The sequence below is a fragment of the Anolis carolinensis genome, chromosome 4, assembly GCF_035594765.1.
Source record: "Anolis carolinensis isolate JA03-04 chromosome 4, rAnoCar3.1.pri, whole genome shotgun sequence".
NCBI lineage: Eukaryota > Metazoa > Chordata > Lepidosauria > Squamata > Dactyloidae > Anolis > Anolis carolinensis.
In genome coordinates, this window is record NC_085844.1 from 100,827,482 (window position 1) to 100,853,977 (window position 26,496).

At 37.6% G+C, this 26,496-nt stretch overlaps 1 long non-coding RNA gene across 1 annotated transcript; it reads left to right on the top strand.

Annotated features, from left to right (window-relative positions):
- The first annotated feature begins 3,110 nt into the window (after positions 1 to 3,110).
- LOC134298189 (uncharacterized) lies at positions 3,111 to 13,754 on the top strand. Its single transcript, XR_010005134.1, has 4 exons — positions 3,111 to 4,562; positions 8,312 to 8,364; positions 11,997 to 12,172; positions 13,500 to 13,754. It is a non-coding gene; the product is annotated as an uncharacterized LOC134298189 (long non-coding RNA).
- Positions 13,755 to 26,496: the final 12,742 nt, after the last annotated feature.

Here is a 26,496-nt window from a genome sequence, read left to right on the forward strand (position 1 = left end):
CTTATTTATAATATAAATCAAGAGGTGCACATGTAAATTGATCTGTGTAAACCTTGATAGCCCACCATAGGCATAGAGCACAGAAATCAGCTGAGTACTGGTGTATAATTGAAATAAACTAGGATTACCATGTATCCAATTTCTCTGTGAAGATGAAGATGAGCTTTTCATCATCTTCTTCTATCCTCAGGTGTGTAGCCAATTTCTCTTTGAAATCTTGTTATTTTAAGATACCAGTCATTTAGACTGTATTCTTTACATTTTCTTTACATGGATTATATTATAAAAAATTCTTGCAAGAATCTCATTATAATCTCATTGCAGAAAACCAACTGAAACATGAGGATACAAGGCAGATTTTCCCAATTATGGCTAACTCTTCATAAAGGTGCTCTCACCAACACTATTTGACACAAACAAATCAGCGCATATAGAAATAAAAGGAAAGGAAACCAAAAATCCACTTTTGCAAAGTTAACATTATTAATAGATTGTGCAGATGCAGAAGATTGAAAATGTCAACCAATTGATTTCCGCTTTTCCAAGAAAAGCTTCGGGGAAGTGACAAAATTTTTATCCTTGCCCAATTCAAATTAGGAGTCTTGCTTTCTAATTCTACATTATTTACAATGCAGGGAGGCATGATCCAGAAGATCCAAAACAACATGTCAATATCTTATTAACAGAATTTGTAGCCATGGGCAAATGCTGATAGAAAAGGCATAAAGAATAATGTCATCAAAGTTATTGTGAAGATAAACCAGAAGCAGATATTAGGAGTTAAGGCTGATATTTACTAAAGCCTACACTTGGGAATTATTGTTACGAACTTCTAAATCCTGGAACAAAGCAGCAAGTCCGGATGTCATAGGCACAAATCCCAGGACCAACAGGTCTGTGTGTGGACCTGCTCTCAGGTCCTGAGTTTTTTTTGCCCTTTATAGAAAACTTGCAATTTGGTGCTGTCTGAAAGCGCCCTGGTTCTTCACTCCATGCATCAGAGGAGATAGTCTTATGCTACTAGATTGATTCTCTCAGTTAGTCTCTAAGGTGTTACAAGATCCATTTGCATGCTAGGGGAAAATGTTCCTTGTGTCCAGGAGAAAGATGAACTGCCTCTTCTGGATAGTTGAAATTCCCTATAAAAACAAGTGTACATTTTGGAACTCATTGGCGTCATTTTCCACTGCCACTTGGGGCACTTTAGGAGAGAGTCACCTCTTCGTCTTTGACTATGGCAGCAACTTGCTTTGAGCCAACCTGGCTGTAATCTGGCTGGAAGACAGGAGAAATAGAACTGGGATTCTAAGAACACCACACCTGATCAAATATCACACACGATGCCAACTTTTACAGGAAGTCATTTATATTTTCTATTTTAAGGCAATACATGAATCTTACACAAGTATTAGTCTCTTCACCACAAGGCTAAAAAGATATAACCTTTCAGCCCATTAACAGAAGGGTTATTGACTCTCCTAATCAAGACAGTCAAACATTGCTGTTCATTCCTCACTTATGTGCCACTGTTTACAATAGCAAATCAGCAGTATCTTATCTCCTCCTGAAGTGTTTGTGGCAATATAGATTCATATGTGCTGAGTACACATTAGTAAAGTGCACATCTCCAGGGAAAGTCGGATGCATCTCGACGTAAGGTTGTTATGATCTAGTATGATTTAATCACACATTCAATTATACTAGAAAGGGGAACACATCTTTAAAGTTATTTAAGGTTCACTTTGCGTCAATGATTCCCATTTAAAATTAGCATTTTAACATGCACCATCAACTAACACACCCCCTTTCTTATGCAGGGAAACATGACATAATCTATATTCTGCTGCCCTCTGGCTGAAAAGGAACATGCTGCCAAATGCCATAAATATCCAATGAATGTAAATGCTATTTTCTTGAAATATGCAAGTGTTGTTTTGCAGTTTTAATTTAAGTGTGTTGTTTTATACTTTCCTGAAGGGGAATTGTGATGTAATTTGTAGAGCTTCTCCAAGCCCCTGCATGTGTGTGATTGTAACATTTGGGACTATACAAGATTCCACATTCAAAGACCTGAAATCATAATATAACCAAAATGGATAAAAATATAAGCATCTACTTAACTGGTCAGCTGCTCATTTTACCAGTTTTTCAGTTTAGAGTAGAATGACAACTCTCTAGAACAGGGGTCCTCAAACTTTTAACTTCAGACTGTTGAGGGGACGAATTATCATTTGGAAAAAAAAAACCCGAACAAATTCCTATGCACACTGCACATATCTTATTTGTATTGCAAAACAACAATAACAATGAAAGACCAATACAATATTTTAAAATGAAAACAATTTTAACCAACATAAACCTATCAGGATTTCAATAGGAAGTGTGGGCCTGCTTCTGGCCAATGAGATAGTCAGGTTAATTAGGATTGTTGTTGTTGTGTGTCTTCAAGTCATTTCAGACTTTGGGTGAGCCTAAGTCCAAAATTATTTATTTATTCATTTACTACATTTATTTACTACATTTATATCCCACCCTTCTCACCCCAAAGGGAACTCAGAGCAGCTGTATGTACATACAATATATTATATTATTAGCATAGCACAATATTAGCATTATATATTACTATATTGAACTATACCACTATACTGTAATATTATATGTAATATATAACATATAATTAAAATTTATATGGTATTATTATTAGTATTATAATGTATAAAATGATAATATTATTATCAATATCATATGTATATACAATATATTATATTATTAAAACTGATATAAAATACTATATTATAAATGAGGGCAGGGGCCAGGTAAATGACCTTGGAGGGCATCCGGCCCCCGGGCCTTAGTTTGGGGACCCCTGTTCTAGAAGCTGGATGTTGTGGTTTTTAAATCTTCCCTCCTGCTCTATAGTTCTCTTGTGCTCCAGGTATAGGGGATGGGCAAATACGTTGATCTAATTTCTCTGGGTTTCTAATTTTTTCCATTCTTAAATTCAGTTTATCTAGACCAGTGGTCCTCAACCTGGGGTCCCCAGATGTTTTTGGCCTACAACTCCCAGAAATCCTAACAAGCTGGTAAACTGACTGGGATTTCTGGGAGTTGTAGGCCAAAAACATCTGGGGACCCCAGGTTGAGAACCACTGAGCTACACCTAAGCCAACAACGTCTCAGCTGCATGCTCAGTGTGCATCAGCTGCTTTATTCAGGCAGGCTTTTTAAAGAAGAAGGTTTTTAAGATCAAGTCAAGGGGTGCTGTGATTTTTAACTTTGAATATGTTTTTATGGATTTTAACTGATTATCAATACCATTGATATTTAATTCTTTTAAAATGTTATATATATATATATGTGTGTGTGTGTGTGGATTTAAAATTGTACTGAAATGCTTTTAATGTAAGCTGCTTTTAGTCCCCTTGTGGAGAGGAAAAAATGAGGTATAAACAAACATCATCATCATCATCATGGCAGGTGAAAATTATCTCCAGTCCCACAGAGCCACAGTTATTCTCTGTAGACAATTCTATACCATATGGAGCAAGATTTCCCACAATATTTTCCAGATTGGAAAAGCAAACGATAGGTAAGCCAAAAGTCCTAGGTAACTTAAGTCAGTTTCAAACTGGTATTGAAGAAAGTGGTTTCACTTTGTAGGTGATTATATAAGAAATCCCAGTGATTACACAAACCACAGAACAATGATGCACATTAAAGGCTTTCATTTGTAGGAGTTTGCTGTTTGGCCAACCTGTTTGACCATTGTAGATGGGACCCTACAGAATTCTATCCTCCATGTTGCCACTGCTTCCCACCCTCAAATGCACTGTCTGAGGTAGCCACCTTATTTTGCCAAAATGGTAGTGGCACGGATGGTGAAGTAATGTTTGAAATGCCAGAAGAATGGTTGCTCCCTACTGGAGCTGATTCTCTGGGAAGAAGTTTCCTTCCCCATTGCAAGTGGGTGGATTAAATATAATTCTAAGTGGCATGAATATTAGCACTTCTATTTTTTTTTTTGAAAACTTAAGTCAAATTAAAAAGAAAGTTTTTTAAAAACACTTCAAAAAGAACAATGCTGCTCATAATTTGCTCTTAATGTTTTTCAGTAGACAGCTGGAACAAAGCCAACTTTATGAATTGTTGTACTCTACACAGAAGGATTTGCCTGAAGTGTTCCCTTTCTATTCTGTAGAATGCAGACATGAAATCCGCACAGCTTCATTTACAGCTGCTTGATTTACATCTTGATTCACATTGACAATATCCTTGGAGCAGTGAGAGTGACAATATGTGCTATAGATCCTTGCCTCTCTTGGTTTATCAAACTTGCCAGTGGGGGATTAGCTGAGTGATTCACAAGGATTATACATGCCTTATTGGATCAGGGAAATTGCCATATAACCTAAAACAGGCAACAGTGAGACCAGTTCTGAAGAAGGCTAATCTCCCCTTTTGGGGCAAGGTTCTAGAGCGAGTGGTGGCTTCTCAGCTCCAGGGATTCTTGGATGAAACCGATTATCTTGATCCATCGCAATATGGTTTCAGGCCTGGTCACGGTATGGAGACGACTTTGGTTTTGATACATTTTATGATGTTTTTATACTCTGCTGGTTTTAATTGTTTCAATTAAATTGTTTATATTATATTATATGTTACTATGTTTTTAATTATGTCTTAGCTCTGTTTATGCTGGGCTTGGTCCCCATGTAATCTGCCCCAAATCCCTTTGGGGAGATGGTGTCGAGATATAAAAATAAAGTTGTTGTTGTTGTTGTTGTTGTTATCATCATCATCATCATCATCATCATCATCATCATCATCATCATCTGTGAAAATGCATTTTAAAATGCTACCAGGAAACAAGTTCAGATACAGCAAAATACAGGAGAGAACATGCAGTAGTAGTAGTCTTGCATGTTGAAAATTCCAGGTTCATTTCATATTAAATGGGTAGCCAGTCTGATAAAGATCTATTCCTTAATTGCTATTGTTTACTCTGAATAAGTAGTACCAATCTAAATGGGCCACTGCCTGCATAGAATTCTGAATGCAAGTATAGCAAGTACAGGTCACTAACCAATCTTGATCATTATTTTATGTAGTTTATGTAGAGAACTGTACCACAATGCCTTCATTTTAAAATAAATCCATCATTGTAACCAATGTTAATGTACCAATGTACCAATGTTAATTAACCAATGTTAATGTACCAAAAGGATACAATTCTGCAAGAATGCATTCTAGGAGAAACAGGCCAAAGTCTGTTGGCAGACTTTCTCCCTAATTATATATTGAGAGAGAAATTACCACTTGTGGATTATCACCAGTTCCAAGATGTCTTGATTCAGTGGTGACCTCCTTCCGGGCAAGGAAGAAGTGGAGGTTTTTCATGGAGAGCCAGTTTCTGATATCCTGCCAAGGCATTAGTTTTTTTCCTCAAGAGCCAAAGTGATAGGGGTCAAGAAAAAAAATACCCATTACAGTGTGGCAGCTGTGTTAAACCCACAGCAAAAAGGAATGTGTTAATTGCCTTTAAGGAATAATTTATTTAACCTTGTGAGATTAATTAGTGGCTGTTGGATAATTCCCATCAATAGTAACTCTAACTTGCATTTTCAAAAAATGTGAGTAGTCTACATTTATTATCTGGAAATAGAATGTAGCTAGAAAGAGAAAAATGCTAACTTCCCCACAGTGCTGGTGGATTTTAAAAAAAGACTTTAAAAATGCTAAGTCTAATAAGTTTTGTGTGGTAGATTGATTTTAAAAGATATCCATCAAAGGGTTAAAGTATTGTTTGCCTCTGAAGTCAAAACAAAAGAAATCCCCTAGGACAAAATAACCAGAAATAAATATTTGAAACTTCTTGGAGTATTACTACTCACATTTTTAGGGGAAGTTAGTTTTACTTAGTAACAACAAGCCAAAAAACAATAGAAGAAAGAAATAATACTCTATAACCACTTGGAATTTAGCTATAATGATGTTTCAAAATGAGAACAATCACAACCTGGTTGGAATCAGATTCAACTGAACTAACTCAAATGTTAGATGAATTGAGGTCGGTGAGAACTGAAATAACAGCAGAAATCAAAGAAATACATATTTCTTTGGCAAAACCTACTGGGGAGCCAATTCTGGCAAACCAGAATTTGGTGAAGCCAGAATTCAGAACTCAGAAGCAGGCCGAAAGTTTGGAGAAAACCCTTTTGGAACAGATACCAAGGACCCACTGTATATGCACTCACATTGCAGAACCTTCAGCTTATCACATTCTTGGTAACTAGCATCCTATTATATCACTTCAAATGTTTTATAAATTATCAATTATAATTAACCATTATGGATTTTTTCTTTCTATCTACACATAAGGATGAAATCAGTCTTCCCAGATGATTATCCTAGCAGATAGTAATAATTAATCATCAACTAACATACATTCAAATAACTCAGGCTTTCCTATGATCCAAAGGAGTGTAAGAGAAAAGACACTCTCTCCCACTGGTAACCACTTCATTATTCAGGAATTTCTCCTGTCATAACTTGGTCATTTCCCCCCCCCCCCCCCCCCACATAGGTGGAGAAATTGGTCCAGGGTACACTGTTTAGCACAGCAGTGGAGTAGCTTGAAAGTTTCCTCCTCCTCTCACCATTTTTATTAATTAAACTTAGCAAAAGCATTTTACTGCCTGTGAGAAAGGGAATTCTTGCTGTCCTTTCCTTTCACCCACCCTCTGTGGTACATAATGTATAGTAAAAGGATAAATATCTCTAGTTGGCACAATGTTTCCAAATTCCCAGGTTGCATGACCCATGTCATTTACCTCCTACTTACTGGAAATGTTAAGGACTTATCACAATTCTTTCTGCTGTCAAAACATTCTTTCATCTGGGTTGCTAAGTGTTCTTGCATGTGGAGTTTTTCCCTAGAATATCAGCAGCATATCCTGCAAATGCACATTGTCTGGGATTCAGGTTGAATCATCTGCATGCATGTCCCTTACTCATGCAGATGTTCTTTACTGACACTGCAGGATTGATATCACCACCATCTTTGTGCACTACTCTCTATGAAGCATTCCATGCTTCTATGCAGGATCAGAAAAATGCCTGCACTCCATGGCCCAAACTGGATATGCGGCGAAGAACTGAGAGTTTCAGAACAACCCCCATAGGTCTAACTATTGATGTCATCAACCACTACAGTTAATCACCTTGAGTTCCTGGGAGGCTGAAATCACTTAACAGTAGTAGAAACAGAGGTTAACTGCATATAGCCCAGAATACTCTAGATAATCTTCTTATAAGGGTGTAATCTTGGTTGCCTAGTTTGTAGTAACACCTATTTATTTCCTGACACATTGAACTCCTTTGAGGATGTTCAGATGCATGTTGGATGATTTGGTAACTATCTTTGAAGGTTTTGTCCAGATAGTAATTTATTACTTCGTTAAAAAAATCAATACCAGACTAAATTATGTCCCTTCAAATTATCACTGATTTAAAATGATCCAATGAATTTCTCAGGCTCTCCTTAGGTAAGGAAAAGGGCTTTTCCTCTGAACACAGCCTATGACATCAGGTAAGGTAAAGGAAAAAGTAAAGGAAAAGGTAAAGATAAAGGTTTTCCCCTGACATTAGTCATGTTCTACTCTGGAGGTTGGTGCTCATCTCCATTTCTAAGGCAAAGAGCCGGCGTTTTCCATAGACACAACTGTTCATGTGGCCGGCATGACTGCAAGGAGCACCATTACCTTCCTGCCAGAGCAGTACCTATTGATCAACTCATATTTGCATGTTTTCAAATTGCTAGGTTGGCAGAAGCTGGGACTGACAGTGGGCGTTCACCCCACTCTCTGGATTCAAACTGCCAACCTTTTGGTCAGCAAGTTCAGCAGCTCAGCGGTTTAACCCGCTGCACCACCGGGGCTCCTGGTATTATCTGACTAAAGCCCCATCTACTTTGCCATATAATGTAGTTTGAAACTGCAATATATGTTGAACGGAGACTCATATAATGCAGTTCAAATGCACTGAACTGCATTATATAACTCTACACTGACCAGATAACATAGTTTCAAACTGAATTATATGACAGTGTAGATGGGGGCCAATCTCCATTTCTAGTGTTAGTCAGACCCTGACCTTTAGAATCCATGAAGAATTTTCTTTATATCAATAATGTTTTGTGGTTTAAACAAAAAACACAATTATCTCACTTCCTTCCAGTATCTTGTTAGTAAAAAGGATAGCCTAGAGTTACATTCTCTGATTTATAAGCATCTCTTCATTATTTTATTTACAGTAATCTCCCTGGATTTGTTCATTGGTTCCTTTCTTTTCTTGAGTTGGAATAAGGTTAGTATGATTGAATTCATAATAGTGATTTCCTAGCTCCTTAATACCTTTTATACAAAATGTTTTGAAGATAGAAAACAGTATGACTTAGACTTACATTAAATTTGCCCTTGCCAATTATGGTAGAGTCATATAGCAAAATATAGATTTTCAAAATGGGAAACAACTGTTTTCTAAGAACTGATTTCAGACTAAGAGGATTGTTTGCATCATAGAATTAAGGGAGAATTCAATTTCTGTGGGCTATATGGATATTTTTTCAGGTCTATCAGGACTATTTTTGATACTGTTTTTAAGAAGAGCAATTAATTAAAATAATAGAAGCCTTACTGAGCACTGTTGTTCTGATAAAGATGAGGCTAAAATGCAACAGTTTTCCTAATGAAGGATAATTAACATCTAAAAAATTGAAGGCAATTCTTGAGCAATTATTTCAGTGTAATTGGTGAGATTAAATTGATTCATAAATGCCTGTAAGGATCTTTCAATTTTTTTCTCAATCATGTCCAATTTTATGAATATTGTGTGTGTTATAATACTTGTTAGCTTTCTTATGTAGCATTTAAATTGAAAGTCTTCAAAAGCTTTAAGGTCACTCAACACAGTCATGGTCATACGTCTACAATGCAAGCCAGCATAATGGAACACACAGCTTGAGTTCTGCAATAGTATCTGAGGGCTCCTGATTCAAATCGCTCTAAAGCCTTGAATGTCACTGCATCCACAAATAAGTTTGAAGAAGTACATAGTGTAACAAAGACATAATTTGGAGTAAAAGAAACTGATGCAGTACACATTAATTGAATTCATATTCACGTACAAATGGTAAGCTAAGATTTAATCAGGGAAGACAGCAACTAATGTTAATGATGTGCAAATAGACAACTATGAATATTTGAATAGGTCAACCATTTACATTATAATTTAGCAATGCTACAAAAAACTAATCTGAAGGTACACAATGAATATTTCCACTGAAAATAAGCAGCTTCTTATAGAGAAAAAAGAAAGATGTGGTTGTATTGGACTATTCGTCACAGTTGGCAATCTGCTTTAGTAAAAAAACTCTTTTCTCTAAAAGATACGTGATTGAATCAGTGTGTTTAAAATATGATAGGAGAAATAGTTTCCAGCATTTTATGTTCATCAACTGGCATGCCCAGATTTTGTATTTTTGAAATGCAGATCATCCAGAGTATATAGCAATACAGTATCTTAGAGAATTTCTCACAATCACCCACACAATACACCTTTTGACTTCTTTGTTGTGTTAAAAACAGGAAAGTACATGGATTTACATGGCATTGCTACCATTTGATGTACACAATATATTCAACACTGCTACATATCTTTTTGTTGCAACACAAAAATTAAGCAACCAAAAATAAACCAATAATTGTTGGTTCCATACGTAATCACAACTCCCTGAGTCGAAACTTTACAGAAGCACCTTTAAGGGGACTTCCAACAGGGAATCTTCCTGGGAAAGTCTCTATAACTTTGTACATCTTTTTTCAATATTTATATACAAAAGAAGGAGCCACTACACAGGAAATTATTTTTTTACAGAGTCAAAAATTAACAAAGTTAACAAAAAAAAATTGATATACTATGAATAGTACGATTATGATGCATGAAGTTACCACAGCAATAAAGTGTTTAAAAGACAATAAAGCTCCAGGACCAGATGGATACACCGCAATATTTTATAAAACATTTAAAGAAGAATTTACCCATATTTGCAAAGAATGGGGCTGCAGTGGCACAGTGGGTTAAACCACTGAGCTGCAGAATTTACTGATCAAAAGATCAGCAGTTCGAATCCACGGGACAGAGTAAGCTCCTGTTGCTAACCCCAGCTTCTGCCAACCTAACAGTTCGAAAACATGCAAATGTGGGTAGATCAATAGGTACTGCTTCATCAGGAAGGTAATGGTGCTCCATGCAGTCATGCTGGCCACATGACCTGGGAAGCATCTATGGACAACACCATAGATGGAGATGAGCACCAGCACTCAGAGTCGGACTGGACTAGACAATGTCAAGAGGAAACCTTTACCTTTTTTGCAAATAATAATGAACTTAAGTATTCAGACAAAACAATACGAGAAACTTCATACATCTGGTTCCTTAAGTTCATGGTTTGGGAGCAGTTCTGATAACTTAGTCATGGCATTTGATTGAAACAAGTAACTCCTATATACTGCCTTGAATTATCCTTTCTCAGTCCAATTTAATGTGCAAAAGAACAGTAATGATTAGTATTACTATTATTTACGAAGCTGTTATGAATAACTTTTCATTAACTTTAAAGCATAGTTTCTTTTATTGCAATTTCAGTGTGAGAAGTATATCAGAACTTTTACAGAACATTTTCACAACAAACATTAGACATACAGGTTCTATGCAACTACATTGGATTCACAAACAACCTACAGTTACATTGGCTAACAAACAAAGGAGGGTTACATTTTCACTCTGCATTCACACACATGTTCATGCATTCATCCTCATGCACACATCCAAATATTACCATATCCTTTTCTCCCTCCTTGGAGAAGAACCTGCTTAGGCCAGACCCAGCCAGCAACCCATAGTTCCAAAACATCAAAACTTCAACATGAACATGACTCCAAAATGCACTCCTTCCTCTTCCCTTGAGAAAAGGAGGCTCCAAAAGTGACCAGACTGCATTCCATTGCATATCTGCCACGTCCATACACCATCTCCACTGAGCATGGTGGGTGAGCTAAACTCCTGTGGTCTGCCACAATTTCTGGATTGTCATAAGGTCACTTATATTCTGCTGATGTTGTCCCAAAGTTGTAACTTTGTCTTCCATCCTGGAATATCCTGGCTTCATCTCAATTTCCTGGCTAGATGTTGATTCTTCCTGATAGGTGTTGGTGTTGTGTTGACTTCCTTCTTAACACCCTTAACTTGATGTAAACATTTATCTTATCACTATCACAGTTCTTATCACAGTTTACCAGGCAGGTCAACTATTTCAGTTGTCATTACAATTTAGCAAGCAGGCAGTTAATCATTGTAGGCCTTAATCTTCAGACAGGTGTCTTCAAAATTTAGCTCTCATTCATTCACCTTCCATACAGATAATTCATACCGTATAAAATATATTTCATGACATTCTACATAACCTCATAACTTACATAACCCCATTATATACTTCACCTCTGCACATTAATATCTGAACAAGCCTGTAAAATGTTGAGAAGCACTTTCTGACCCTGTATTTTGGTCTTCCTGTTCAAATACCCAAACTTTTACATTATACTGGCTATCCCAGATCAGACCTTGCTATATAAATGGTACCAACCAAGGCTAAAAAAAGAAACAGAAAAATAAAGAACAATATGCATGCTATGCATATTTAGATGCCTGGATTTGAGGAACTAGAATATGACCACCCTTGTTTGTAGGCTGGTTCAGTCTGTGTGGCTCCATGACCTGGTGAAGGTGGTGTTAAGGATACTGGATAAATTCTTTTGCCCCCATTTTTAAGGACACTGATCTCTTTCACATTTGCGGAAAAAGTTACAAATTGAGTTGTCCCATGGATGGGGCCAATGTGAAATTAGATTCACCATATTTAATCTGCTTCATTCCCCAAGACTAGCATGATCTACAACCCGGAAAACTCCAAGCAACAAGAGGCTTTGTTCCTGCAGCTCAGGACAGATGGATTCCATCCCACATATTCTTCTGCACTGCCCACTCTACCAGGAACTAAGATCAAGCTTGCTACTGCAAGTTATAGATTCTATGAAACACTAAAGAGCCAGACAAGGTAATCATGCTTTTAAACTCCCAAGATTTTAACTGTTGCCTCACAGTGTCAGGGTTTCTGAATGAAGTCTGAAAACTAAATGTATGACAAACGCTAACTTGTCTAATATATAATGTATAGTGCATTTTACTCTATCTTGTTATATATGACAATAAAGACTTATTGGATTGGATTGGACTGGGTACTGGCATGATCACTTCCTTCCATTGCTGTCAAGTGGTGGTGGTGATGGGGGTGGTGGTGGTTGAAAATACAGGAGAAAAGTCTGACAAAAACACTTTCACACATTTACCTTGACTATGCACAACTCTGTTTACCTTATTCTGCTGATTAGCTAAACCGTTAACATTCCTTAAGAATTGATGTGTATACTTGTCACAAACTCTTGCTTTAGCATTTTATTTCTTCCACAGTAGCTACATACATTTGACTCAACAGAAGTTTAGGCCATGGGCCAAAGAGCAACATATGTACCATCTGTGCACATTATCAGAATGTTTTGAAAAGTATAATTCTCACAGAGTTTCTTCTGTTTCGAGTTCTCTAATTTCTAGACGTAATGTAGGCAGGAGAGTTTTAAAAACTGAATGTGATACTAACACACACACAAACAGTGCCTGAATGAGGTCCCAGGTCTCCCTTTGAAAAGACCTTGAACTAAATACACCAAAGAATTTTTAGCCTTTGCAGGAGCACATTTTAGGTAGAACAGTCTGTGGGGGGAACCATCTGTATTTCCATGTCACTTGCTTTTGACACTACCACTATGCAAAACAATTTGCTATGCTACAAAAGCAAGACAACTCTATGCTAACTTTACCTATCCTAATTTCAGAAGAAATCAGATGCATATGACATCATGCGCACAACAAACACCAATATCCAAGCAATGGATAGTCACTTTATAAACTATTAAAATGAAACTAAGGACCTCATCAGATGATTTCAGGCTCTGTTTCCATGCACTTAGGAAACAGAGCCCCATTTGAGTCCCACATGACGTAAGAGCACTTCTGGAGGGAATCCTTGGCACTCTGTTTTCTAAGTGCCTGAAAATAGAACCCAAAGACTACCTTTGAGGGTAGGTGAAAGTGGGGAAAAGATGGGGGTAATCACATGGAATGGTTGGGCATCCCAGAAGACAGGAAAAGACAAGAAAGAACAGGGCAAGATGGTTGCCTCATGTTTCCCCCTGCTTTCCCCCCGCCTATCTGATGAAGTTCTATGTCCAACTGTCACTGTAAACTCCACAAAGGGATTAGAAATGGGTGAATTTCTATTTATTTTTCATAACAATTTACCAGTATTTCACTTTTTCATATTTTAGGTGAGCAGAAATTGAAACAATGGGGATCAACTGAAGGAAAAACTGAAACTCATCCATCTGTCTTTACAGATCGAAGGTTTTAAGTGTTTAGTGGTAAAGCAAGAATGATAGTTATGTTTCCTGTAGGTCATATGTGGACTGGGGAGAGAGCTCTGCAGTCTCTGACTCTCTTGGCTTCACACCTGATTTTAAGAAAAAGTTTAACCCTCAGTGACCATTCAAACTTGAAGAGGCAAAGTTGTCTGCCTATTTGGGGCGGGGGGGGGGGGGGGGGAGAGGCTACTGATACCCACAACCAAAAAATGGTTCCAAAAGTGATCAGAAGTAACCAGAGTATAATTTCTTGTTATGGAAACCAGCATCACTGTGATGCATTAATAAAATGTTCAAAGTCTTAGGTGAAAGAGGAATGTAACAATGGCTTCTCAAATATAAAGAGACCCTGACAAGATGATCTCTGGCCAAAGCCTGGGACCATTAAGAACTCCCTTTTTATACTCCTTCTGAAATTTTCAAATAGTTCTGGAGGACATGGTGCAACTGAGTGGTCTGACAGACAACATAATATGGCGATACCATTCTTCAAGTCCTCTGAAGGACTTCCTCAAGTCCTTTCAAACTCAAGAACAGAAGACATATGCAAATATTTTCAAAAGTTATTCCCAGGATACAGGGAATCATTTTATATCAGGTTGCTAATTATTGTTAAAGATGTGGCAAGTCTAGGGGGAAATGGTGACAATAAGCAACCATATCTCAAACAAGGGTTGCATGTAGGTCTTTAAGAAATTAGCATTCAAAGCATTGGTTAAATGAATAAATGGATAAATGAATCCTACACTGTCTGTTTCTTCTACATTTTTGGTTCCCACTTTCAAGTTTTTTCCACCCTAAATATGAAAAGGGGTTTTAGCTATTTTTACAACCCCTCCCCATCACAAATTTGAGCCAACAGTATAAAATTTATTTATTTATTTACAGTATTTATATTCCACCCTTCTCACCCCAAAGGGGAGTCAGGGCAGATCACAATGTACACATACAAGGCAAACATTCAATGCCATATGAACAAAGAAACAGAGACAGACACAGAGGCAATTTAACCTTCTCCAGCTTCCAGCTTCCTGAGAGCATACTTGACTCTGGCCACAGAGAAGCAGCTGCTTCATCATCCACTGTGATGCTGACTTCCTCATTCCAAAGGTTGCTAGATGATTTGTATAGTGTTGTAAATTAGTTAAATTAGCCTCCCCACATAGTGGTACCTAAATTTCCTACTTGATAGATGCAACTATCTTTCGGGTTGCTTAAGTCAACAAAGAGCAGGGCTATTTTTTTATTTTAATGGTCAGGTGCTCACTCCACCATGGTCTGGGCTCAAACTCATGACCTCTTGGTCATAGTGATTTATTGCAGCTGGCTACTAACCAGCCTGAGTCGCATTTTTCTGCATACTTTAAACAACTTTTCAAAGTGCTTGCAGACGTTTTTAACTTAAAATGGCGTGACAGTTACGCTAGGCCTCTGTTCTTCAACACAATATATTTTCCAGACATATATCACACAATCACATTATTTCACTATTTGTTTATTTTTTAAAAATATGTGGAAAAGAAAAGTGTGCTTCTAATCCAAACAAGGAGAGGAAGAAGGAGAGAGAGAGGTGTAGAGTGGGAATTTACAACAAAATGTTCTGTGTCCAATTTATAACAAGGCTTCAAGGCTGCAATCATCTCTTTCATGCTGTCTCTGGTGTACCAACCTTCCAAACAGCTCTAGGATACCTGGTATTGGTGCTGCTTTTGAAGCACAGTCTTTTTAATTCATAAGGCACCTGGAACACACTTGTCTGGAGACCTCAGGATTAAGATTATGTTTTTTTCAAGAGAATATATAGAGACATATCCATACTTGAGATATTATACACCAGTTAATACAATCTTGGTAGCATATTTTCTTCCCATGCTCCAAGTATCTCAAAGCAAGTAGCAGCAGTAAAAGATGAGACATAAACCCAGCCCTTATAGAGCTCATAATTGAAATTAGAGAGAGAGAAAAACACACAAGGTATTTCACAGATGAAAACTAGGACATGTGTGGCCAATCACTATCAGAGTGGTTGAGGGAGCATGGTCAGACAACAAGATGAAAAATATTTAGAATTCAAAATTACTCTTTTAAGAAATAAGCTTTGGAAATGTATGTTCCCAGCTTAGAAAAACCACAAAAATGCAATATTCTCTCTGTGTCCATGTGTTTATAATGTGAAAAGGAGGGTGAGTATGAATATAGAGTTCAAACAGAGAAAGCTGTAATCTTGAGCAGGTCTCATGAAGGGGTTTCGATTTTAGACTAATCTATTATATAACGTATAAGGAGCCCCGGTGGTAAAGTGCGTTAAAGCACTGAGCTGCAGACCGAAAGGTCCCAGGTTCATAGAATCATAGAATAGTAGAGTTGGAAGAGACCTCATGGGCCATCCAGTCCAACCCCCTGCCAAGAAGCAGGAAATCGCATTCAAAGCACCCGGGAGCGGCGTGAGCGACCGCTGTTAGCTCCAGCTCCTGCCAACCTAGCAGTTCGACAACATACCAATGTGAGTAGATCAATAGGTACTGCTCCGGCGGGAAGGTAACGGCACTCCTTGCAGTCATGCCGGCCACATGACTTTGTCTATGGACAACGCTGGCTCTTCGGCTTAGAAATGGAGATGAGCACCACACCCCAGAGTCAGACATGACTGGACTTAACGTCAGGGGAAATCTTTACCTTTACCTATTATATAATGTATTTATTGCCTCTCATGCTGTGTAGGTCAGCTCACATTCCAGCTTCCTCACAGGGTTGTTCTTAGAGGGAAAATAAGCTGGAGGGTTGAAAAATGCAATGCTGTTAGCTGGAAAAAAACATATGGAATGTAATTGGTTAAGAAAAATATAGTTGAAAATTCATAGGTCTTTTTAAAGGAAAAAATTAACGAAGATCAAACCGGTTTCTTACCTAATAGATATATGAGAGATAATATAAGAACTGTGTTAAATATAGTTGAATATTATGAGAATAATCCACAAAAAGAAGTAGGTCTTCTCTTTTTAGACACAGAGAAGGCCTTCGACAATACAAGTTGGGAATTTTTGTTAGGACTTATAAGGCACATGGATATGGGATTTTATTTCGAGAACGCTGTAAAGACAGTGTATTCTGTTTGTTTAGAATAAACTGTCTTTACAGCGTTCTCGAAATAAAATCCCATATCCATGTGCCTTATAAGTTCTAACAAAAATATCCTAATTAATGGTCAAGAAACGGGAATGTTACAGCTATATAAAGGTACCAGGTGTCCGTTGTCCCCTTTTTTGTTTATTCTTATGTTGGAAGTCTTAATGGAGGAAATCAGAAATGATGAGCTCAAGGGGACAAAAATAAGAAAGGACGAGTTTAAGGTTAAGGCCTTTGCAGATTACGTGGTCTGTATTATGGAGAGCCCCCTCGAAATGGTACAGAAATGGATGGATAAGTTAAAGGAATTTGGGAAGGTGGCAGGATTTAAAATTAATAAACATAAATCTAAAATATTAGCAAAGAATATAATCAAAGCAGAAGAGTCTTGTTACAAGAACAATCCAACCTGGAATTAACAAAAAAGATACCTAGGGATACAAATAACAGCACATAACTCCCAACTACTCAGAAATAATTATGAGATGATCTGGAAAGAGATGAGAAAAAAATTAGAAAAATTGAAATTTTTAAATCTATTTTTATTCGGTAGAATCTCATTGATCAAAATGACTGTATTACCTAAATTATTATTTCTTTTTCAAACGATCCCAATCATAAGTACTAATTATTGGTTTAAGGAGTGGAAAAAGGATATCTCAAAATTCATATGGGCCGGGAAAAAGGCCAGAATTAGCTTTCAATTGCTAACAGACTCCAATAAAAGAGGAGGTTTATCCCTCCAGAACTTTCAGTTATATTTTGAGGCATGTGCACTAGGTTGGGTGAAGGATTGGGCTACACTAGCTAGAACAAAAGTGCTCAATCTTGAGGGTTTTAACATAAGGAGGGGGAGGCATGCGTACCTATGGTACAATAAAGCAAAAGTAGAAAAATCTTTTACGAATCACTATGTGAGGGCGCCCTCCTAAAGGTTTTGAGTAAATACAGAGAAAGATTTTACAATAAAACACTAAGCTGGATTTCTCCAGTGGAGGCATATCAAATAAGAGAAATAGCAGGAGATACCTGGTTACCATACAAGCATTTATTGGAAAAAAGGGCAACATTTGGAGTATAAAACCATTAGATGAACTTAGGAAAATAGAGGAGAAAATAACTTGGTTTCAATACAGACAGATATGAACTCTCTGACTTTCCTGCTGTGAGAGCAGAATAAAAGATATAAGACGGACTGGACTCCAGTTAAAAGCTATCTCCAGGATAAATGGCAGATTAGCTTCGAATAGTCTTCTTCGAGAATGATAAAAAAGGTAAAGGACATGAACAGGAGAGCGATAAAGAGCGAGCTAGTCATATAATAGGAAGGAATTAAGGAAATATTAGTTTCCTGTGGAATGGACCAGAGGTCTTTTAAAATCCCCTCCCCAATTCCCTGCTTTCCCCTCCTTTTCTTTTTTTTCTTGTCCTTTTCTCTTGGTTTTTCTTTTTTTGCCTTTTCTCCCTTGCTCCCCATCTCCCCTTTTTTCTCTCTTTCTCTCTTTTTCTTCCACTTTCTCCCATTCCACCCAGTGATACATTATATTATATGAAAATCCCAGAGTATAATTATTACCTCACAAGAGGTGATTGTAGGTATAGAACTACACAAGTAAGAAGTAGAATTAGTAGGAAATCTGGGGTGAAGGGGGAGATCTCCCGATATTGTTTTTGTTTCTCTGCTCTTTTTTTTAACTTAAAATGCTCATATATCTATGTATGCTTTGTGAAATACCCAATAAAGATCATTTAAAAAAATCATAGTTGATATAAAGTTTTGGCTACAGTAGTCATGTCTTGATTACCTCCCAATTAGACTATTGTTGTCAAAAGTCAGACGCCAACTGAGAGCAAAATATAGTTTATTAAAGTAATGGTCCAAAAATAGTTCAAAGAATTAGCAGTAACTTAAAACACTTAAACTTCAGTGTTATTAAGTAGTTAAAACAGAAGAAATGCCAAAAACATGAACTGACATATAATCCGGATTAACCAGAGATAAAATCCGGATTAAACATAAAATACTTGAACTTAGCTCAAGAGCACAAAACGGGCTTGTAATGGTGAAACAAACAAAACCAAACATCTACGAAGCTTCCAAAACCTTCCCAAAATTCAGGAGTACGAAAGTACCTTTAAACCAAAACAAACACCCAAACCAGACAGGAGAACTCTCTGTTGAGAGCAGCAAAGCAAGCGGAACAGAAAGACACTGGCAAGCCCGCAGCAAACCACTGTTGGAGCGAAGGCCAAACCAGGAGTTAAAGGAGCAGAGCAGGAAAACGTCGTCAAGCCAGTCCGAAGTCGGGATAAGCAAGCAGCATTAAACCACTGCAGGGGCAAAAGCCAAGCCAGGAATTGAAGGAGCAGAGCAGGAAAGCATCATCAAGCCGGTCCGGAGTCGGGATAAGCAGGCAGCGTCAGGGTCAGGAGCGAAGCCAGTAGTCAGCAGCAGAAAGCAGTCATGGAATTGAGAACGACGCCAAAGCACCTTTTGGGAGCGAAGAGCAAAGCCGAGTCGAATTCCAGTCCAAGGTCCAAGGTCCAAGGGGTTGAAGTCATCAAAAGAAGGTCCACGTCACGGAATGGCACAGAAAGCCAAAACAACGAAGGCGAACAGCAGCTAATGCAAAATAGTAATAACAATGCAGTCCAGGGAAACCCACACAATTCCAGCCCTCCGTTGCAGAATAACCCGGATCAAACTTACATCTGTTGCAAAGTCACAAGCCAGTCTTCAGAATCACGAACAGGAAACCCAATGGCACCCAGCAACACCTTGCCGCACGCAAAGCATAGTGGCCAGACATCCCCACTTTATTTAGGTTTCCTTGGGCGTCCAAACTTCTAACGCACTAGGATCAGGCGTCCCAAATTCTTCATCAGAATCTGAGCTCCAAACAGCCAACGCCCTTGGATCAGGCATCCCAAACTCTTCATCAGAGTCAATATCATTCTGCCCACACCCAACTCTGTCCACACCTGTGAAATCATCCTCATTCCTTCAGGCAGACCATGTGGGATCTGCTTCTGAAGATACCCAAGCCTCTCCAGTATCAACAGCATCCATGGATCCAGATTCCTCCCCAAGCCCTTCCGGAGCCTGTGCCCAATCTATGCCAGCTTCCTCCGTCACCACTGGTTTCTCAGCATCCATTTCCACCTCAACACCCTCTCCCAAATCCTCACATGATTCTTCCTCAGAAGATTCCTCATCAATCTCCCTAATTCTCTTCCTATATAAATCTTCCAGCGAGCCCTCCTCACGAGGATTCTTCCTTCCTCTTCTGATCTCACCATTATTACTCACAGACTCAGAAGACTCATTCACAACAATTGTGATGCATTCTTTATGGGGCTGTCCTCAAATAGTGTTCGGAAGCTGCAGCTAGTGCAAAATGCAGGAGCCAGATTCATGTTAAGAATGCATTTTAGGGACCATATAACACCAGTCTTACAAAAACTGCAGTGATTTTCAATTTGCTTCCAAGCTCAATGTTAAGTGCTTAGCTTTGGTCTGCGAAGCCCTAAACAACTTGGAGTCAGGCTATCTGAAAGACCACCACCTCCCATAAAAAAACTGCTGAAGATCTGAGATCCTCAGAAAAGACTCTGTTGCATATTCCAACATCTCATGAAGTTAGGTTGGCAGCACTTCAGTTGTGGAACTCCCCACCCAAACAAATTTGGTTGGCTTTGAACTTCTGCAGGCAGTCAAAACAGTCCTGTTTCATACAGTCTTCATTATTTGAAAATGTTTTGTTTCAATTATTTAAAATGTGTATTTTAGAACTGCTTTTAGACTTCTCTTTAAATGTTTTAGATGTTTTATATTTTGACAAATGTCAATTTTTTCAGGAACAGCAAGATATGTAAGATATTGTCTGTTAGTTTTGATAGAGTTTTCACATTTGCAAAATCAGTGTTTGTGCAAGTTGCATAGACTGAACAAATTGTGTAGAAAAAAATGATAGGTGCTGCTTTGTTGTGTGGGACTTTGAAAACTACAACATGAGATGGTTCTTTGTTCTTTAATGCTCAATTAACTAGTCTTCTGTGCTTCTGTTATGTGTGTGCATTGCATATACTTTGCTTCACTTCAGGAAAATTCAGTACAGTAAGAATTCCCCCACTGTATCCTGGGGAATAGGTTACCAGTTGGATGGTGGTTCCCTGAAAATGCAGATACAATTGAGCAGCATTAAATAACTTTACTACCAGTCTCCATATATCATAAAATTGTACTGGACATCACCATTCTGCATGGAAATTCTCTGTGGTCACATAACTTATATCCTTGTGTGCATATTTATATGATGCTGAAGGGACGTCTGCTCTCAGCCCTTGCCTCATTCTGGTGAGATGAGATATGTTCTGGAGACTGGTCATTTCTCTGAAGCATGTTTTGACCTGTAATAACAGCAAATGTTTTTTATATCCCTAACTTCTAGGTACACAATAAAATTAACATTTTTTTAAAAAATGTTTGTAACTTCAGTTACATTTGCATGTTGCTCATTCATAAGATTTATTTTGGACAGATAATATTACTTTTTATCTTTTTAGTGAAAGTAACATTCTCCTTCCCAATGTTTTCTATCAGTACACTGATCGAAATAGTTTATTAGAGTCACTATTTATAAAACAAACAATTCATATATCCTACTGTTCATACTCAAGTTCTTATGTTTCAGTGTATTACACAAAGCTTCCCAGAAAAGGTAATGATTACCTCCAGGATTTCCATCTCTAGCATGATGTTGTTCTTATTTAATGTTACAGAAAATGGCCAAAAGAATGACAAGAGATTTAAGTTGTAAACAAGGAAACTTACTGACTTTACATGATGTTGCATCACATTTCCTGGAATCCCTCCGGCAACACAGTTTCTATACTTTACTTGATGAGAAAAGGCCAAATACAGATAAAGAGGGAAGAAAAGTAATTTGAAAAATTCTAATCCCAAACATGTGCCTGTCACTCAAACCATCCAAGCATTACATCTGGTGTCCCTACAGGTCTCGAAAGCCTTATCTACCAAATATTTTTTCCTGCTGTATCATCCTGTGAAACAGAATTATTTCTTTTTGAGTTCAATATTCATTCTCTCACAGTCCCAAGACTACAAGGTTACCTCGGTTCCATTCAAAACTAAGCTTTGTAAGGTTTCCTTTTTTTTCATAAAACAAAAACCTTTCAAGTACTTCTAGGACTCTCTCTTACAAAGAAACATGAATCAAATTGTTCATGAAGCTGTTGCTCAAACCTGCTTTCAGTGTCAGCGTTTTGTCCTCAAGTATGATGACCCTTGGAACATTTAATGTTTCCACTTTTAAAAATAATAATAAATGAATCTGTTTCTACATACTTGCATTGAATTCTCCTAGATCAATCTTTCCAAAACTTGCACCTTCTCAATACAGCTTCCATCATGCCCAGCAAAATTGCAAATATCTTTGTAAAATTTGGAGAAGTGGTACACTTCTCCATGTATTAGACCTAAGGGTTAAAACCAGATCTGTTTGCATGGGCATTCACAAATACCAGATTCTTTCAGCATCTTGCTCCTGAAATGAGGCACTGTACTCACATCTTAATTGCATTTCTCAGGTTTTGCAGAGACACACCATCCTGTACTAACAACTGGTCATAATTAACTCTGTAACTGAGACTTCTCTTATTGTGAACTCAGGCAGTAACTCTGCCTTGCTCTGTTTCATCAGAAAAGGGTTGGACAGATAATTAAAGAGAGTGAGAAAGATTTCTGTCATGCCTCCTTTTTGGTGCAGTGATATCATGGCTAGGGTGGTATGGTGATTTCAACATCTGACTACAACTCTGGAGGCCTGACATCAGTTCCCCACTCCGCCATGGAAATCCACAAGTTACCTTAGGCAAGTTACAAGCTCTACGCTACTCACAATATCTGTGATAGATTTTGTTTGGATTTCTTCTTTGTCCTAGAGTATCTGATGTATTCAGGATGTAGGCTGATAGAATAATTCGAGGAAAACTCACTGTGCATAACACACTCTCTCTTCCAACAACCTAAAAGACGGCTTTACACATGGACTTCACCAGATGGTCAACACCAAAATCAGATTGACTACATCCTTTGCAGCCAAAGGTGGTGGACATCCATCCAGTCGGTGAAAACAAGGCCTGGAGCTGACTGTAGTTCAGATCATGAACTACTTATTGCAAAATTTAGAATCAGACTAAAGAGAATGGGGAAAATACACAGACCAATTAGATATGATCTCACAAATATTCCTAGTGAATATGCAGTGGAGGTGAAGAATAGATTTCAGGGACTAGATTTAATAAATAGAGTCCCAGAAGAACTATGGACAGAAGTCCACAACATTATTCAGGAGGCAGCAACAAAGTATGTCCCCCCCCCCCCAAAAAAAGAAAACCAAGAAGCCAAGATGGTTGTCTTTTTAAATGTTTTTTATTGATTTATAAGTGTTAGTACAGCAAAAGCGGAGCCTCCAGTGGCCTAGGGGATAACAGCCTTGTGACTTGAAGGTTGGGTTGCTGACCTGAAGGCTGCCAGGTTCAAATCCCACCCGGGGAGAGCGCAGATGAGCTCCTTCTATCAGCTCCAGCTCCATGCGGGGACATGAGAGAACCCTCCCACAAGGATGGTAAAAACATCAAAACATCCAGGCGTCCCCTGGGCAACGTCCTTGCAGACGGCCAATTCTCTCACTCCAGAAGCAACTCCGGTTGCTCCTGACACGAAAAAAAGTACAGCAAAAGCGAGGAAAACAAAATTGGTGTGGATAGTGCAAAGAGGTGGGGAGGGGAACATAGGTGGGTACAGGAGAAAGAAAGGAAAATATAAGGGGGGGGGGGAAGAAATAGAATAAAAGGGAAAAAAAGAAGACCCCCCCCCAAAAAAACCAGAAAAAATATATAAAAAATATATATAAACTTCCCATTGTCCTCTTGAGGAGTTTTGTTTGGTTTTATTCATTTTCTTTTCCAGTTGACTCTCAAGAAGTTTTTGTCTTCATGCGTCAGATAGGTTTACTGTGAATGTATTTCCACTTTTTTGAATAAAATCTCTGAAGCCTGTCCAGTCTGTCTTTTTTTTCCCCATCACTTAATTTCTGTGTTAGAATGTCCATTTGTATTAAATCCAGCAATTTTATAATCCATTCATCTGTAGTGGGTACATTTTTTTGTTTCCAAACTTTGGCTAGAACTAGTCTTGCAGCCGTACTCATTAAGAAAAACATTTTATCTTCATTTTCCTTCAATTTCCGGCTTGTTATACCTAGTAAATACATTTCCGGTTTTATTATTTTTATTTATTTACAGCATTTATATTCCGCCCTTCTCACCCCGAAGGGGACTCAGGGCAGATCACATTATGTACATATAGGGAAAACATTCAATGCCCATAAACACATCGAACCGAGACAGAGACAACAGACAGACAGACACAGAGGCAATTTAGCCTTCTCCTGAGGGGATGTTCGATTCTGGCCACAGGGGGGAGCAGCTGCTTCATCATCCACTTTGATGGCACTTCCTCACTTCCTCATTCCAACATTGTAAATTAGTTAAACTTGCCTCCCCACTTTTATAAGTGGTACCTTATTTCCTACTTGATAGATGCAACTATCTTTCGAGTTGCTAGGTCAGCAACGAGCAGGGGCTATATTTAATTTTTAATTGACGGGTGCTCACCCCGCCACGGGCTGGCCTCAAACTCATGACCTCATGGTCAGAGTGATTTATTGCAGCAGCTGTTTACCAGCCTGCGCCACAGGAACTTGATTTGTAGTATTTTTTGTGTTATCTGATGTATATTTTTCCATTACCTATTAATATTTTTACATTTCCACCATTGGTGATAAAAGGTTCCTATTTCTTTATCACATTTCCAGCACTTATTGGATATCCATCTGTTAAATTTGGCTATTTTGACTGGGGTATAATACCACCTGAATTGCATTTTATATCAATTCTCTCGTATCTCGATGGCTGCAGTAAATTTTAGTTTTTTGTTCCATATTTCTTCCCACTGATTTAAGTTTATATTATGCCCGAGATCTTTGGCCCATTTAACTTTACAATCTTTAATCTGCTCTTCTTCTGTCGTCCATTGTAATAATATTTGGTATAATATCTTAATAATTTTTTTCTCCTTTTGCATAATTAGTTCCCAAGTTTCTAAATGTTGGCTGAAACCTATTTTGGCATCTTCTTTATAACACTGTAGTATTTGATAGTATTGGAACCATGTTATCTTTTGATCTTCCTGTTTGATTTCTTCATGTGTCTTTATTGCCAATTCATCATTATCTTTTTTTTTGTATTTGTTGATATATAAGCCAATTTTCCGAGCCCAATTCTCTTTTATGTTTTGCTTCTGTGGGAGAAATCCAGAGTGGGGTTTTGTCATACAGTCTAAATTTGTACTTTTTCCAGGTCCTAATTAATGCTGCCCTGATCAAATGGTTTCTGAAGTTTTTCTCTGACTTTCTTTTATTATACCACAAATAATCATGCCATCCCGAGCATAGATCATGTCCTTCAATTTAGTATTTTTCAACGTAGTCCATTCCTTTACCCACACCAGATTGCAGGCTTCATAATATGATTTGAAGTCCGGGAGACCCAGTCCTCCTCTCTTTTTTCATCAGTTAATATTTTTAACTTTATTCTGGGTTTTTTATTTTTCCATATAAATTTCGTTATATCAGTATTCCATTTTTTGAAGAGATAATTGTTCCTTATTATGGGTAGTGTTTGAAAAATAAAGAGTAATTTGGGAAGAATAGACATTTTTATTATTGCTATGCGGCCTAATAGTGATATACTTTGATATTTCCATTTTTCCATATCTTTTTTAATCTTACTCCACAGTTGTTCATAGTTATTTTTTAATAATTTTGCATTACTTGATGTCATCATCACTCCTAAGTATTTTGCTTGTTTCTCTATTTTTATCCCTGATATTTGCTGTATATATTCCTTCCCCTCTCTGTCTATTTTGGTTAATACGTTAGTTTTTTGTTTGTTCAGTGTGAAGCTCGCTAAAATTCCAAATTCCTCTATTTTGTCTAGCCAACAGTTGATGTTCTTAGCCGGATTTTCAATAATACAGACTACGTCATCTGCGTATACCCTCATTTTGTAATTTTGACTTCTAATTTTTAACCCTTCCAAATTTTTATCTTCATTTATTTTCCTCACCAATGTTTCAATGATTAGAATGAATAGGAGTGGCGATAATGGGCATCCTTGCCGTGTGCCTCTATTGATTTGAATACTTTTCCTGTTTTCTTGACCATTGATTATTAGTGTCGCTGTTTGCTTCGAATATATCGCTTCAACCACATTTTAAAATTTAAATCTGATGTCCAATTCTTTCAGCAATAATTTTAGATAGCCCCAATCAACCTTGTCAAAAGCTTTTTCTGCATCAATGAATAATAGTGCCATTTGTTTTTCATTATGCTTTCCATAATATTCAATTGTGTCAATTAGGATTCTAATATTATCTTTTATTTGCCTATTGGGCAGAAAATCTACTTGCTCTTCTGAAATCCAAATTCTCATAAAGTTTTTAAATCTCTCTGCCATAATTGTTGTAAAGATTTCTTTCATGTATCAGGGAGTTCTTGTTCCTTCATTGCATTATTCATAATTTTCTTAAGATAAGGTGTTCTTTTTCAAATATCTTATAGTAATTCTCTATTAGGCCATCTGGTCCTGAAGTTTTATTTCCATCCATTTTTCTTATTGCGCTATGTATCTC